This window comes from Dendrobates tinctorius, unplaced genomic scaffold, assembly GCF_039654945.1.
Source record: "Dendrobates tinctorius isolate UK_male_01 unplaced genomic scaffold, ASM3965494v1 ptg000046l, whole genome shotgun sequence".
Lineage (NCBI taxonomy): Eukaryota > Metazoa > Chordata > Amphibia > Anura > Dendrobatidae > Dendrobates > Dendrobates tinctorius.
In genome coordinates, this window is record NW_027361714.1 from 41765267 (window position 1) to 41780764 (window position 15498).

General features: G+C 45.5%; 1 protein-coding gene across 1 annotated transcript in view; it reads right to left on the bottom strand.

Annotated features, from left to right (window-relative positions):
* Window positions 1-15498, bottom strand: part of SLC2A12 (solute carrier family 2 member 12) — a 119197-nt gene that overhangs the window by 35429 nt on the left and 68270 nt on the right. The gene's annotated exons all lie outside the window — the stretch shown is intronic.

Here is a 15498-nt window from a genome sequence, read left to right on the forward strand (position 1 = left end):
AGTGCCATATTATAGTGCAGATTTTGCTTTAATGATTTGCGGGTGCTATGTCAGGTTGGCAGAGCCCTGAGGTGTCAGAACAGCAGAATCCTTCCAAAAGTAACCCCATTTTGCAAACTACACACCTCATTGAATTCATCCAAAGGTGCAGTGATCAAATTGACAACACATTTCACAGCACCATAAACCATTGTGGCAGTGAAGAAAAAAATAATTACATTATTACCACAAAAATGTAGTTTTAGTCCCTACATTTTCACATGGAAAAATTGGTAAAAATGGCACCAAAATTTGTTTTGTTGCACAATTTCTGCTGAACGTAGTATGTGGCTGTACAGTACTGCTTAGCCATACAGTGAGACTCGGGAGGGAGCACTATTAGACTCTTGGAGCACAGATTTTCCTAGAATAGTTTGTGGATGCCATACACAGAGACCCTAAGTGCCAGAAGAGCAGAATCACCCCTCGAGTGACACCAGGTGTACTGATGATTTTGACTTTATGGGTGTTTTCTAGAAACAAACAGCAATAGATGTTGCTGAGAGAAAATTGCAAATCTGCCATTGTATTGCCCAGTATGTTGTAGTGCCCAGTACGTTGTAGTACACATATATTGTAGTGCTCGTAACTTATGCCCAGCTCGTGCTTTTGGAGACATGCACCCATAGATTAAGTGGGTTTTTATTGCTACAGAAATGACAAACGTGGATGCTAAATGTGGTTTAGGCACACCATGGTTCAGAAGGGAGAGGGACATTTGGATTTGTGAGTACAGAATTGTTTTGAGGTGCTAGGAGCCATTTTGCTTTTCCATTCTGTTACCTGTAATGTGGAAGCCCCCGATAACAGAGAATGGACCTAAGTGGAGACTTTCTCTTTTTGTGGATTGAGTTGAAGCTTTTGCGCTGAACACTTTGCAAAACATTTTGGATCTCATTTATCCTGCTCTCTAAGCTGAACACATACTATCTATTTCTATCTAAATCTTCGAATTATGTGATTCAGCTGACAGCCCCGTCTGATCCAAACACTATAATGAGGCAGCAGTGTTACTCTGGACTCCATCTGGCCTCTATTTTGCTATGCCCTTCTTTTCAGAGGTACACAAAACTGTGGCAGACCGCGCTTTTTTGGGTACCTAATAAGACAGACACATCCAGATCACAGGCCCGATAGCATCCACAGTAACCCCATCTGCATCATTATAGGGAGCCTTCCATTAGGAGTTCAGTATTTCAGAGATTTACACGGAAACCCTGGTGTAAGCGCTCAGCATACAGCACAGGATAGATTTGAGCCGAGCCTTATTGCTATCTTTGGGAGGCAAAATAAACAAATCAACAGCAGGTCAAGAATTGGTTATATTTAGTTTTCACGCCATTCCTTGTGTTCTATAATTGATTAGATGGCTTTATTCTTTGGGTCAGTGCGATTACAGCAATACCACATATATGTCTTGATTTTATGTTTTGCTGCTTTTACACAGTAATAAAATGTATTAAAAAAAGAATTGCTTTTGCATCACTGTATTCTGAGAGCTACAGCTTTTTTATTTCTCACCTGATGGAGCTGTATGGCACCTTGTTTTTTGCGGGACAAGATTAGGTTTTCAGCTATACCATTTCTATTTACATTTGACTTTTTGATCGTCTATAATTCAACTTTTTGCTTGGTGGCGTGATGAAAAACTTTTTTTTTCCACCTTTTCTTATTTACCGTGTTCACAGAAGAGGTTAACTAGTGTGACAGTTTTATAGACTGGGTCATTCTGGACGTGCTGATTCCAAATATGTTGTAGGGTTTCTACTCACTTGGTTGCAGTTGAGGTAGTGCAGGAATGTCCAGGCTGGTTTACTAAGACTGCATAAACCACTCAGTAAACCAAACAGCGTTTTCCAGCACAATGTGAAAACACAAAGTAAATAGTCCATACAGTATTGTGGGTTTGCCTGCTCAGGTGAGTGCCCAGTTCTTAAGGCCTTAGCACAGACCAACACACTGGAGAGCTACACATTTCCAGAACCAGACAATGAATGAGAAAACTGGTCTCCATTTTATATGCCATACCACACCCCCATGGTGGGGATATGTGAGCAGTCTGTCGCACTCATCTCTTTGACAGCTCATAAAACCCGGTCCTGATATGCCTTATTAACTCTCTCAGGTCTATATGTGCTGGAGCCTGCTTTCCCACTCTTATATCACGAAAACTACAAACCTCGACGATGCATATCTCTCCTCAAGGACATGTCGTTCGGCAATTTTATAATGTGCACTTTTTTAATGCTTTTCTACTCTTACACCAGGGGAAGAGTCCTGAGGAGATCATTTGCATATTTCCAGTGCCTTCTAGGATAAGTGAAGAGTCTCCGCGAGCTCAACGATCACTGGATTTTGGCCTTTGCAGCTGAAAAGAGGAAATCAGTAAACCGCGCGCCGAATTTTGGCTCATTTTTCATCGTTTTAAAATCTCAATATGGAAGAGGCCAGGAGCCATTTGGTGAGCTGCATTTCTTGCTACATGTTCACAGACTTAACAGTGGAAAAGCCAAACTTCACATGCCACAAATGCAAGCTTGTGTCCCTGTTGGAGGAAAAGTTGCAAAATCTCAAAGAGAGGTTATTTACGTTAAAGATCATTAAGGAAGGTGAAGAGTTCTTAGACAGAGCAGAATTATCTCTTCGTGTTACAGAAAGAGAAGAAATTCGAAGTGCACCTGAAGAAACAGAGGAATGGAAGCATGTGACCCAGAGAAGCAGGAGGATCGGGAGGCAGTCAGCACCCATACTGCTCAGGAACCAGTACCAGGCTCTCATGCAGGAGAATGATGAAGAAATACATCAGGATAAGACTTTGCACACAAACAACAACCTTGTACGCCTTCAGAATCCTCCTGGATGGAGAAAGAAAAATGTTGTGAAGAAGAAAGGGAGAGTGATGGTCATGGGGGATTCCCTGTTGAGAGGAACAGAGGCCGCTATCTGCAGACCAGATATAACTTCAAGAGAAATGTGCTGTCTTACAGGTGCAAAAATTAAAGATGTGTCTGACAGGATATCAGGACTCTTCAGACCTACAGATGACTACCCATTCCTGCTAATACATGTGGGGACAAATGACACAGCAAGAAACGAACTGGAAACCATCTGCAGTGACTTTGAAAACTTAGTCAAGAAAGTGAAAGAACTGGGAGCACAGGTGGTCTTCTCTTCCATTCTCCCAGTGGATGGCCATGGAACAAGGAGGTGGAATAAGATTCTGCAGGTGAACAACTGGCTACGTCGATGGTGCCATCAGCAAGGATTTGGATTTCTGGATCATGGAGTGAATTACCTATACGATGGACTACTTGCTAGAGATGGGGTGCACCTTACGAAGATTGGAAAACATGTATTTGGAAGTCGCCTTGCTACACTCATCAGGAGAGCTGTAAACTAGAACAATGTGGGAAGGGAAGCAAAAGGCCAGAAAAAGCCATACACCTGACAAATGCTATTGATAACTCTGCTATTAGAAATGGGAGGAAAGAACAAAGACAAAAAAATCTAAATAATAAAAATATTGGAGAAAGAGAAACCAATCGTAAACTAAAATGTTTCAATACTAATGCACAAAGCATGGGCAACAAACAAGGAGAACTGGAACTACTAACACAGGAAAAGAAATATGATGTCATTGGAATCACTGAAACTTGGACGATACACATGATTGGAATACAAGGCTAGAAGGATACAACTTATTTGCAAGAAACAAACTTGATAAACGAGGAGGAGGAGTCGCATTGTATGTTAGAAACGCGTATATCTGCACAGAGATTGAAGCTTCAGAGACTGGGAGTTCTGTGGAAACTGTTTGGGTAAGAATACAAGGACAGAACAATGGAAAGGACACCATTGTAGGCATTTACTACAGGCAAGCTGAAGATATGGATGAACTCTTTATGCATCAAATGGCCAAGTTCTATCAAAAATATGACATAGTTATCATGGGAGATTTCAACTATCCAGACATTTGTTGGGAATCTCTCTCAGGCAAAACTAACAGGTCAAGGAAATTCTTATCCTCTCTTGCTGACAACTTTATCTTCCAAAAGGTAAGGGAGAAAACAAGGGGAACTGCTACCTTGGATCTAATCCTTATAAACAGGGAGGAAATGGTTGAGGAGGTAAAAGTGGCTGGGACCCTAGGAGGTAGCGACCATGCTATTTTAGAATTTTGGATAACTAGAGGAGGAAGACCTGTGAAGACTCAGACGTCATGGTTAGATTTCAGAAAGGCTGATTTTAAGGGATTCAGAAAGAGAATTGGAGGGATCCAATGGCTGGATATCCTTAAGGACAAAAATGTCCAGGAAGGATGGGAAATGTTGAAAAATGAAATTCTCAAAGCACAATTGTTAACAATGCTGAAAAGAGGGAAGAATAGGAATAGGAAGCATTTACGGAAACCAGGATGGATGAACACAGATCTTAAGCACATGCTAAAAAGTGAGAAAGAAATGTTTATAAAATGGAAAAAGGGAGGCATATCTAAGAAGAATATAATGCTGTCTGCAGAACCTGCAGGGCACAAATCAGATTATCTAAAGCTGACAATGAATTGAGGCTTGCAAGAGACGTCAAAAACAATAATAAAGGATTTTGGGGATATGTCAAAAGTAAAAGAAAAGTCAAAGATGTTATAGAATTTTTACAGGATGAAAATGATGAAATAGTAAGACAGGATGTTGAGAAGGCCGAACTTTTAAATTCCTATTTTGCATCTGTTTTCTCTCAGAAAGGAAATGTAACATCAACTGTTCTTCACTGTCCTATTAAGGGAATAGAAGAATCCAGGCTATCTATAAACAGACAGATAGTGAGGAAACACTTAGCTAACCTAAATGAATTCAAGTCTCCAGGTCCAGATGAATTACACCCCAGAGTACTGAAGGAGATAGCAGAAGAAATTTTTGAACCCCTCTCCATAATCTTTGAAAATTCTTGGAGAACAGGAGAAGTCCCAAAAGACTGGAGAAGAGCAAATGTTGTTCCTATCTTCAAAAAGGGGAAGAAGGTGGACCCAGGCAACTATAGGCCGGTGAGTCTGACTTCTAGACCAGGAAAGATCTTTGAACAAATTATTAAACAACATGTATGTCAGTACCTGGATAAGAATGAAGTGATTAAACAGAGTCAGCATGGGTTTGTAACTAATAAGTCATGTCAGACTAACTTAATTTCCTTCTATGACAGAATCACTGATTGGGTGGATAAGGGAAATGCTGTATATAAAGTATATCTTGACTTCAGCAAAGCATTTGACAAAGTATCTCACACAATCCTTATTGAAAAAATGACTAGGTATGGAATGGACAAGGCAACTGTTAGGTGGATTCATAACTGGCTTAGCGATCGGACCCAAAGAGTGGTTGTAAATGGCTGCACATCCAGTTGGAAGAATGTCTCAAGTGGGGTACCACAGGGCTCTGTCCTGGGCCCTGTATTGTTCAACATCTTTATCAACGATTTAGATGAAGGAATTGAGGGTAAACTGATTAATTTTGCTGATGGCACAAAGCTAGGCGGGATAGCTAATACTAGAGAAGAGAGAGAGGATTCAAAAAGATATAAATAAACTGGAGCAGTGGGCAGCAACTAACAGTATGTTTTTTAACAAGGAAAAATGCAAAGTACTACATCTGGGCAATAAAAATGAAAAAAGCATATACAGAATGGGAGGAATAGGGCTAAGCAACAGCACATGTGAAAAAGACTTGGGTATACTAATAGATCACAGACTGAATATGAGTCAACAGTGTGATGCAGCAGCAAAAAAAGGCAAATCCAATTCTAGGATGTATTAACAGAAGCATACAGTCTAGATCAAGTGAAGTCATTATTGCCCTCTACTCCTCTTTGGTCTGACCTCATCTGGAATACTGTGTCCAGTTTTGGGCGCCACATTTTAAAAAAGACATCAACAAACTGGAGCAAGTTCAGAAAAGAGCGACCAGAAGGTTGACCGGTCTGCAAACCCTGTCTTATGAGGAAAGGTTGCATGATTTGGGAATGTTTAGCTTGCAAAAGAGAAGACTGAGAGGAGACTTAATAGCTGTCTTCAAACATCTCATGGGCTGTCACATTGTAGAAGGATCATCTTTATTCTCATTTGCTCAAGGAAAGACTAGAAGCAATGGGATGAAACTGAATGGGAGGAGACACAGATTAGATATTAGAAAAAACTTTTTGACAGAGTGATCAATGAGTGGAACAGGCTGCCACGAGAAGTGGTGAGTCCTCCTTCAATGGAAGTCTTCAAACAGAGGCTGGACAGACATCTGTCTGGGATGATTTAGCAAATCCTGCTTTGAGCAGGGGGTTGGACCAGATGGTCCAGGAGGTCCCTTCCAACTCTACCATTCTATGATTCTACACAATAAAAACTTTTTTTTTTTTAGAAAAAGGAATTGTTTTTGCATCGCTATATATCAGGAGGTATAGCTTTTTTTTACTTCTCTGTTGACGGAGCTGTATGGTGGTTTGATTTTTGCAGGACAAGATCAGGTATTCAGTGATATGTGTGCTTTGTTTATATTTGTTTTTACATTAAATATATGTATTTATTGGTATACTATTTTTTCTTTTTTTCCTTCTCTATTTTGTTACCTTTTTTTATTTTTTAACAATTTTTTAAAAACTTTTTTTTACTTTTTTACCTTGTCCCTACATGGGACATCAACTTTCCCTGCCCTGATCTCTGATGTAATACTCTACAGTGCTTTTGCATTGCAAGGCAATAGATCAGTCTCTAGCACAAAGGGAGGAGGCTCCTTCTCTGAGCAAGCTCTTACAGGCCACCATACCTACATGACACCGTGGCCATCTTTTGGCCCAGGGTCACCATTGAGATCATCGGAACTACACAATCGCAATGGCGTTGTGCCGAACGGAGCAGTGACAGAGCTCCCTCTCTCTGCTATGCCAATCAATGTCGCTGTCACTGTTAACAGTGGCATTAGAGAGGTGAAACGTGCTTGATTGGCATTAGTACTGATCATGGTTGTTTCTGCAGGGTTTTAGCTAAAATATATAGCTGAAGCTCTCTGATGATCATACCAGCTCTGCACGTGAGCCAACAGAATAGTCTGTCAGTATGTGAACGCACCACCAACGGCGCCGTACATGTATAGCAAATGTCTTGAAGGGGTTAATGTTACTCTATTTTCACTGCTCTACAAGTATTTTTTGCATTCTGAGCATCTCATCATCATATCAAACTAATGCTTTGTGTAGCAAACATTAGAAAAGAATAAAAAGGACAGCTGAGGGGAATCCAGAATAGATAAAGGCAAAAACACTGCCCACTGTAAGTGTGAGGAATGGTTTAAAATAATAGCATGCGACGCCTTGGAAACTATCTTGCTCATTTAAGAGGTCTACCCACTTCTGATGAGTCTCCTGGATGTTTCATAATGAGAGCCAAGTATGTACTACACACTGGTTTACAGATTTCATTCTTTACATTGTGCTCCCAACAAAAAAAATTATCCCCCAATACTTTCCAAATACACTCCTCAACTTTGAAATTCCAAAGCAAAGAAGTAAAAGTTGTACATTTATGGAAATCACAGGAAGAATAGATGTTAATAATATGCAAGTGATGAAGTAATGGAAACATTTTTAAAAACATCTCAATTTTCTTAATTTTATTCTGACCTGAGTATGAATGCCACATGCACAAGTGCACCCATTTACTCGTCTTTTCTGCTATCAGTTAGGTTATTAATGGTTGTCTGAGGAATTTTCTGCCATTCTGAGTGCACTTGGGCATCATCAAAATGCACTGCTGGCAGCATCCTTTGCAATTGCCGACTAATGACATCTCATATGTGTTTTATGGGAAACAAGTCTGGAGATGTTGTAGGCCATGGTAGCACATGTTGGCCATGCAGGTTGCTCACAGTAGCATGAGAAAGACGAGGCCTAGTATTTTCACATTTTAAAAAGGCACCTAGGACACTTTAGAAAAATGCAGGACAATTGGTGCCATGACCAAATCAATGTAATTAATAGCAACTAGTATCAAAATACAATTGCTGAACATTGGCCTACAAGGCTATCATGGTGCAAGACATAAACAGAAGCTGGACTTGAGGTCTATCCTCTTCAAAGTTAAGTCCCAGTTTTGCAATGACAGCAGGCAATTGCTCTGTAGACCAAATGTGCAATGGCATGACGAGGTCTTCAAGAGGGATTATCACACTGGTCCTACTCTCAGTTGGGGGGAATAATGTCAGGTGGCATAATGTACATTAGCTTGACCCCTACTGTCTGCATTTCAGGTAAACTAACAGCTAGACATTACAATGTTGAGGAGTTTTTGTCTGCAAAGTAGTGTAGTGGTATTAAAATACTTACTGATTATTGTATTCCCTGGTTCCTAACGTTATATAACTCCTGTGTGATCCATAGTTTATTATAAGTTAAAGTCATATGACTCAGAAGAGGCCTAGTGTAATGTTGGAAACCCGGAAAGATGGAAATCGGTAAGTATCATGTATCATGTTCCTCCAAAAATAAGACAGTCTTATAATATTTTTTGCTCTAAAACATGGGTTAGGGCTTATTTTCAGGTGATGTCTTTTATCCATGAACAATTTTTTCTTGAATTCTTATTCTTGAAGTAAAAAATTGACCTTTATTATATTACAATCATGTCATCTTGCAGTTAACATGCAAAACACAAGCCGCGGAGACACCATCACATGTTTCTCAACGCAAGCAATGACTAGCCAGGTCTTTCCCCGGGAAGGAACAACCACGGGAAGGGCAGTCTCCAATGAAGGAAACCACCTATGCCTTTTACTAGGCTTTGCTCCTACTAGCCAGTTTCCTACTCCACACTGATGAGGGGCAATACCCCGAAACAGCTGTCTGTGGATGGATACCATGTTTTGGCATAGGTGGTTTCCTTCATTGGAGACTGTCCTTACCGTGGTTGTTCCTTCCCGGGGAATGACCTGGCTAGTCATTGCTTGCGTTGAGAAACATGTGATGGTGTCTCCGCGGCTTGTGTTTTGCATGTTTTTGCATATTTCCCATTAGGGATGGGGGCATTGCTCTAGAATCACTGCGTTGAGAAACATGTGATTGTGTCTCCGCAGTGTTGGATGTTGATCTCCATGAGTTCATTCATCCTCACTTTTCACAATCTTGCAGTTAAAGCACCTTTGATTAAATCATGGTGTGACATCGGCGGCCGTGACCGCCGATGCCCCTTCAGCGGCGGCGCCCGCCGCAGCGTCTCCTCACCTGCACAGCCACGTGCACACCCGCTCTATCTTCCACCCTGCAGCGGGCACACACTCCGGCCTTAGGTCGCGGGCGCTCGCCCTCCAGCTCTCTTCCTCTGGTGGGGGGCATTGCTGAGGGGCGGGGCTGGAGGACGTACTTCCTGCCTCTAGGATATTTCAGGCATCCTCTCTATGTGGAGGGCGCCTGGTGATCGTGTGCTAACCCTGCACCTTTCTGTCCACTACAGTTCTCTGTAGTTTACACTTTCCGCTCATTCCTGTCTTCCGTTGGTTAGGCCTCTGTCCCTGTTCCGGTGCCTCCTCTTCCCTGCCTTGCCCTGCTCTGTCCGTGTGTCCCCCAGTGTCCTCCCAGTCTGTCAGCTGTGTTTGTTCCTCTCCGCAAGTCTCTCTGTACCTTCCCTGCTGTTGTTATTGCTTCTCCTTCCCTGCCCAGGTACTCCTGCTCTGGTTCCTTAAGTTCCGTCTGTCTCCCTCAGCCTTGCTGTCCTGAGCCGCCCCTCTTGGTTCCAGCTGTCGCGCTTCTGCCCCCTGTGGTCCTGCCCCTAGAGATCCCTGTATAGGGGTCGGTCTTCACCTGGTGTGCTCGCCCCAGGGGCTCCAGATCCGCGATCCAGAGAGTCCACTCTCGGTCATAACCTGCTCCTAATTGTCACAGTATCACCAGGCCATGGACCCCGCTGGTGCCACGGCTACTACACAGAAAGAGCTGCTTTTCTTACGAGAATATCAGTCCCGGATAATGTCTTTCATGAAATCCATGGACACCCGGCTGTCCGCCCTGCAAACCACTGACCCATGGCATGCTTCTCTCTTAGCCAGCCTCCAGCAGGAGCTCGCGCAGCAGCGCGATGCCCAATCTCACATTTTGGGTTATATGGCATCCGTTGACTATCGACTGCTTGCTTTGCAGTCCTCCGCGGCCGCTTCTACCCAAGCCCAGGACGCTGTTTCTTCTCCACCTCCCCGCCTGGGAAAACCTCCCAGGCATAGCAGGGACCCTAAGTTATGTAGGGGCTTTTTAAACCAGTGCAGACTGCACTTTGAGCTTCTGCCCCAACAATACCCCACAGATCGCGCCAAAGTGGCGTTTATAGTGTCCAATCTCGAGGGAGAGGCGCTGGCTTGGGTGAATCCGTTATGGGAGAGGGATGATCCCATGGTCTCCAGTATCCAGAATTTTTTGGAGACGTTCCGCAGGGTGTTTGATGAACCCGGGCGCCTAGCTTCCACTACGGAGGCCCTTTTTAACCTTTGCCAGGGATCCCTTACGGTAGGGCAATACGCCATCCACTTTTGGACCCTGTCTTCGGAGCTGGGGTGGAATAATGAAGCCCTTGTGGGTGCCTTCTGGAGAGGCCTTTCCAGTAAAATCAAAGACGAGCTTGCCGGGCGAGATACTCCCACTACCCTGGAAGATCTCATCTCTCTGGCTACTCGTATTGATCTGCGTTTTTTAGAACGCGCCAGAGAGTCAGCCAGAGAGAGAAGGCCCTTTAGGTTGTATCAAGCTCCCATTCCGCGTTCTTCCGCACCACCTATTAGCTCTGTTCCCGAGCCCATGCAGATAGATCGTATCAAGCTCTCCAAGCAACTGCGCAGGGAGAGGATGACAAATGGGCTCTGTTTGTACTGCGGTGGAGCCAACCACTTTGTACACACCTGTCCTGAGAAGCCAGGAAACGCCTCCACCTAGGCCAGGTAAGAGAGGACCTCCTAGGTGATCATAACTCCTCTCTACCACTTACCCTTTCAGCTCTGATTATTACAGGTCGGGGGCGCGGATCTATGGAGGCGTATGTGGACTCGGGCGCGGCAGGTAATTTCATTCGCCAAGAAGAGGTTGACAAACTCCAAATTCCGGTGGTCTTCCTAAGAAAGCCGCGGGCAATCACTTCCGTCGACGGCAAGCCTCTACCCGAACTCATCGCCACGGTTACCGCCGAAATTGACCTGCAAATTGGTGCACTCCACCTCGAGAGAATAGCTTTCTACATCCTGCCTCAGTTGTCCCATGCTGTTCTCCTAGGGCTACCCTGGCTCAGGCTGCATGAGCCAGTTATCGACTGGCGCTCAGGAGAGATCTTGCGTTGGGGGCACTCCTGACATGAACGATGTCTGCGGGTCCTAGTTCGTCCCCATTTTCTGCCTAGGCCAGTCGATCTCCCGGGCCTTCCTGCACCACATCACTCATACGCCGATGTTTTCAGCAAGAAGGAAGCGGAGTCTCTACCACCACATCGGACCTATGACTGCCCTATCGACCTGATTCCCGAAGTTGTTCCCCCCAGAGGAAGAACGTATCCTCTCTCCCCAGCAGAGACCATGGCTATGACAGTGTACATACAAGAAAACCTGGCCTAGGGGTTTATTCGGAAATCCTCGTCCCCTGCCGGTGCAGGTTTTATCATTGTCCAGAAAAAGGATGGATCACTGCGACCATGCATAGATTACCAGGGCCTGAACAACATCACCGTTAAGAATCGAAATCCGCTCCCGCTGATTCCAGAACTCTTCGACCGGTTGAGAGGGGCCCGGATCTTCATGAAGTTGGATCTGTAAGGAGCCTACAATCTGATCCGGATCCGCGCGGGGGATGAGTGGAAAATGGCCTTCAATACCCGTGATGGGCATTATGAGTATCTAGTCATGCCATTTGGTCTCTGCAATGCTCCGGCTGTGTTTCAGGAATTCATTAACGAGGTGTTCCGGGATCTACTCTACTCCTGCGTGGTGGTGTACTTAGATGATATTCTTATCTTCTCGCCCGATCTGCCCTCTCATCGGAGGAGCGTGCGCATGGTCCTGCATCGGCTTTGAGAGAATCAACTCTATGCCAAAATCGAAAAATGCCTCTTTGAGCAAACATCGTTACCCTTCTTGGGATATATCGTCTCAGATTCTGGCCTGAAGATGGATCCAGAGAAACTCTCTGCAGTACTCAAGTGGCCTCGTCCCGTTGGTGTAAAAGCCACCGACAATTTGTGCCTCATTTTTCCACAGTCACCAAACCCATCACAGCCCTGACACGTAAAGGGACAAAGCCAAACAGCTGGTCCCCCGAAGTTGAAGACGCCTTCCTTGCTCTGAAACGTTCTTTTGCATCAGCACCAATCTTACATCGTCCAGTAGCCAGCTGGCCCTTCGTCTTAGAAGTGGATGCCTCTTCCACCGGAGCTGGAGCGGTTCTGTCCCAGCAGGCCTCATCTGGATGTCTGGTGCCTTGCAGGTTTTTTTCAAAAACATTTTCGTCTGCGGAGTGCAATTACTCCATTGGAGACCGGGAATTTCTGGCCATTAAGATGGCCTTGGCAGAGTGGCGATATTTACTTGAAGGGGCAGTACACCCTTTCACCATATTCACAGACCACAAGAATTTGGCCTACCAGCAGTCCGCCCAAAGACTCAATTCCCAGCAAGCCAGATGGGCTCTGTACTTTTCCCGTTTTGATTTTAAGCTTCACTTCCGACCTGGCAATAAGAACATCAAAGCGGATGCACTCTCCAGGTCTTTGCAGTCACCTGAGAAGGATGAAGATCCATCGCATATTATCGAGCCTGCTAAAGTTATCACCGTGGCTCCCGTGAATTTCTCTACTCCTCCACCAGGCAAAACCTTCGTTCCTCAAGACAAACGTTCGGAGGTGCTGCGCTGGGGGCATTCCTCCAAAGTTGCTGGGCACGTTGGGACTAAAAAGACCCTCTTGCTGCTTACCCGTTATTATTGTTGGCCCGCTCTTCGACAGGATGTTATGGACTATGTAGCCTCGTGCACGACCTGTGCCCAGAACAAGGTTGCAAGAACTCTGCACTCCGGACTTCTTCACCCATTACCAGTTCCAGAAACTCCTTGGCAGCAAATTGCTATGGATTTCGTGACTGATCTCCCCCGCTCAGCTGGATGTACCACCATCTTAGTCGTAGCAGATCGCTTCTCCAAGATGGCCCATTTCATTCCCTTACCCGGACTGCCATCTGCCCCGAGGTTGGCCGAGATCTTCATCCACCAGATCTTCAGGCTGCATGGTCTTCCTCAGCGGATCGTATCAGATCGAGGGGTCCAGTTTACCTCTTGATTCAGGAGGGCTCTCTGTCGGCTTATGGGTACATCTCTCGATTTTTCCTCTGCATATCATCCTCAGACCAACGGGCAAGTGGAGCGAATTAATCAAGTATTGACTACCTTCTTACGTCACTTTTCCAACGCCCATCAAGACAATTGGGTCGCTCTCCTACCCTGGGCTGAATTTTCGCATAATAACCATCCCAGCGAATCAACCGCCAAATCACCATTTTTTGTGGTAACAGGTCAGAATCCTGGTATTCCGCTGCCCTTTTCCACTTCATCAGGAGTGCCCGCAGCAGATACTCTTGCCAAGGGATTTTTGCAAATTTGGAAGGAAACCAGGGAGGCGCTCGAGAATGCCAGTGCCCGAATCAAGAAACATGCGGACAAGAGACGGAAGGATGTTCCTCCGTACCATCCTGGTGACAAAGTCTGGCTTTCAACCAAACATATCCGCTTGAAAGTCCCTTCTTACAAGTTAAGCCCCCAGTATATCAGACCTTTTGAAGTGATTGGACGCATTAATGAAGTGGCTTATAAACTGAGGTTGCCTGCTTCGCTCCGGGTTCCCAGCGCCTTCCATGTCTCGCTTCTGAAACCTGTGGTTCTGAATCGGTTCCAATCAGCTTCCACTGCCTCTCCTTCACCAATTGGCTCGGACGACATCTTTGAAGTGAAAAACATTTTGGCCATGAAAAGAGTCAGGGGTAAAACCCTTTTTCTTATCGATTGGAGGGGTTTTGGTCCCGAGGAGAGGTCCCGGGGGCGCTCGAGAGAATGTCAATGCCCCCTTATCATGAAAAGATTTCTGGCCAATCTCAGAAGGGGAGGACATAAGGAGGGGGGTACTGTGACATCGGCGGCCATGACCGCCGATGCCCCTTCAGCGGCGCCCGCCGCAGCGCCTCCTCTCCTGCACGGCCACGTGCACACCCGCTCTGCCTTCCACCCTGCTGCGGGCACACGCGCCGGCCTTAGGTCGCAGACGCGTGCCCTCCCGCTCTCTTCCTCTGGTGGGGGCGTCGCTGAGGGGCTGGGCTGGAGGACGTACTTCCTGCCTCTAGGATATTTCAGGCGTCCTCTCTATGTGGAGGGCGCCTGGTGATCGTGTGCTAACCCTGCACCTTTCTGGCCGCTACAGTTCTCTGTTGTTTACACTTTCCGTTCATTCCTGTCTTCCCTTGGTTCTGCCTCTGTCCCTGTTCCGGTGCCTCCTCTTCCCTGCCTTGCCCTGTCCGTGTGTCCCCCAGTGTCCTCCCAGTCTGTCAGCTGTGTTTGTTCCTCTCCGCAAGTCTCTCTGTACCTTCCCTGCTGTTGTTATTGCTTCTCCTTCCCTGCCCAGGTACTCCTGCTCTGGTTCCTTAAGTTCCGTCTGTATCCCTCAGCCTTGCTGTCCTGAGCCGCCCCTCTTGGTTCCGGCTGTCGCGCTTCTGCCCCCTGTGGTCCTGCCCCTAACGATTCCTGTATAGGGGTCGGTCTTCACCTGGCATGCTCGCCCCAGGGGCCCCAGATCCGAGATCCAGAGGGTCCACTCTCGGACATAACCTGCTCCTAATTGTCACACATGGTCACATGTCCGTAATGCCGCCAAAGGTCCTTTGGGAGTTTTAACCTAAGAATAGAAATGCTGGGGGCCCCTAAGAGTGTGGGGGCCCTGAGAAATTGCCCAGATTGTGCCCTAATGCCTGCCCTGCATACCAGCCTCCCTCTTCTTCAGTACCTCTACACTCCTGCAGTTAAGACTTTTGATGACATCATGGTCTCACGACCGTAATGTCACCAAATGTCCTTAAGCATGTCCTTCAATCTTGGAGTAGAAATATTGGGGGCCCATAAAAGAATGGGGGCTTTGGGCAACTGACCAGTTTGCTGATACCACCACCCAAGCGCCGGTCCTGACTGTAACAAATGCTTATTTTGGAGTAGGGCTTATATTTCAAGCATTGTCCAAAAATCTTGTAAAATAGTGCTAGGGATTATTTTCAGGGTAAGTTTTATTTTTGGGCAAACACAGTATTTTAATACAGCTACACTATATTACAGACATATTTAGAAAGGTTTAGGGGATAACATTTTGTCGAGAGTGCTTCTTTAAAGGTAATTTTATTGAATTTGAATCAGAAATTTGCTGACTGCATT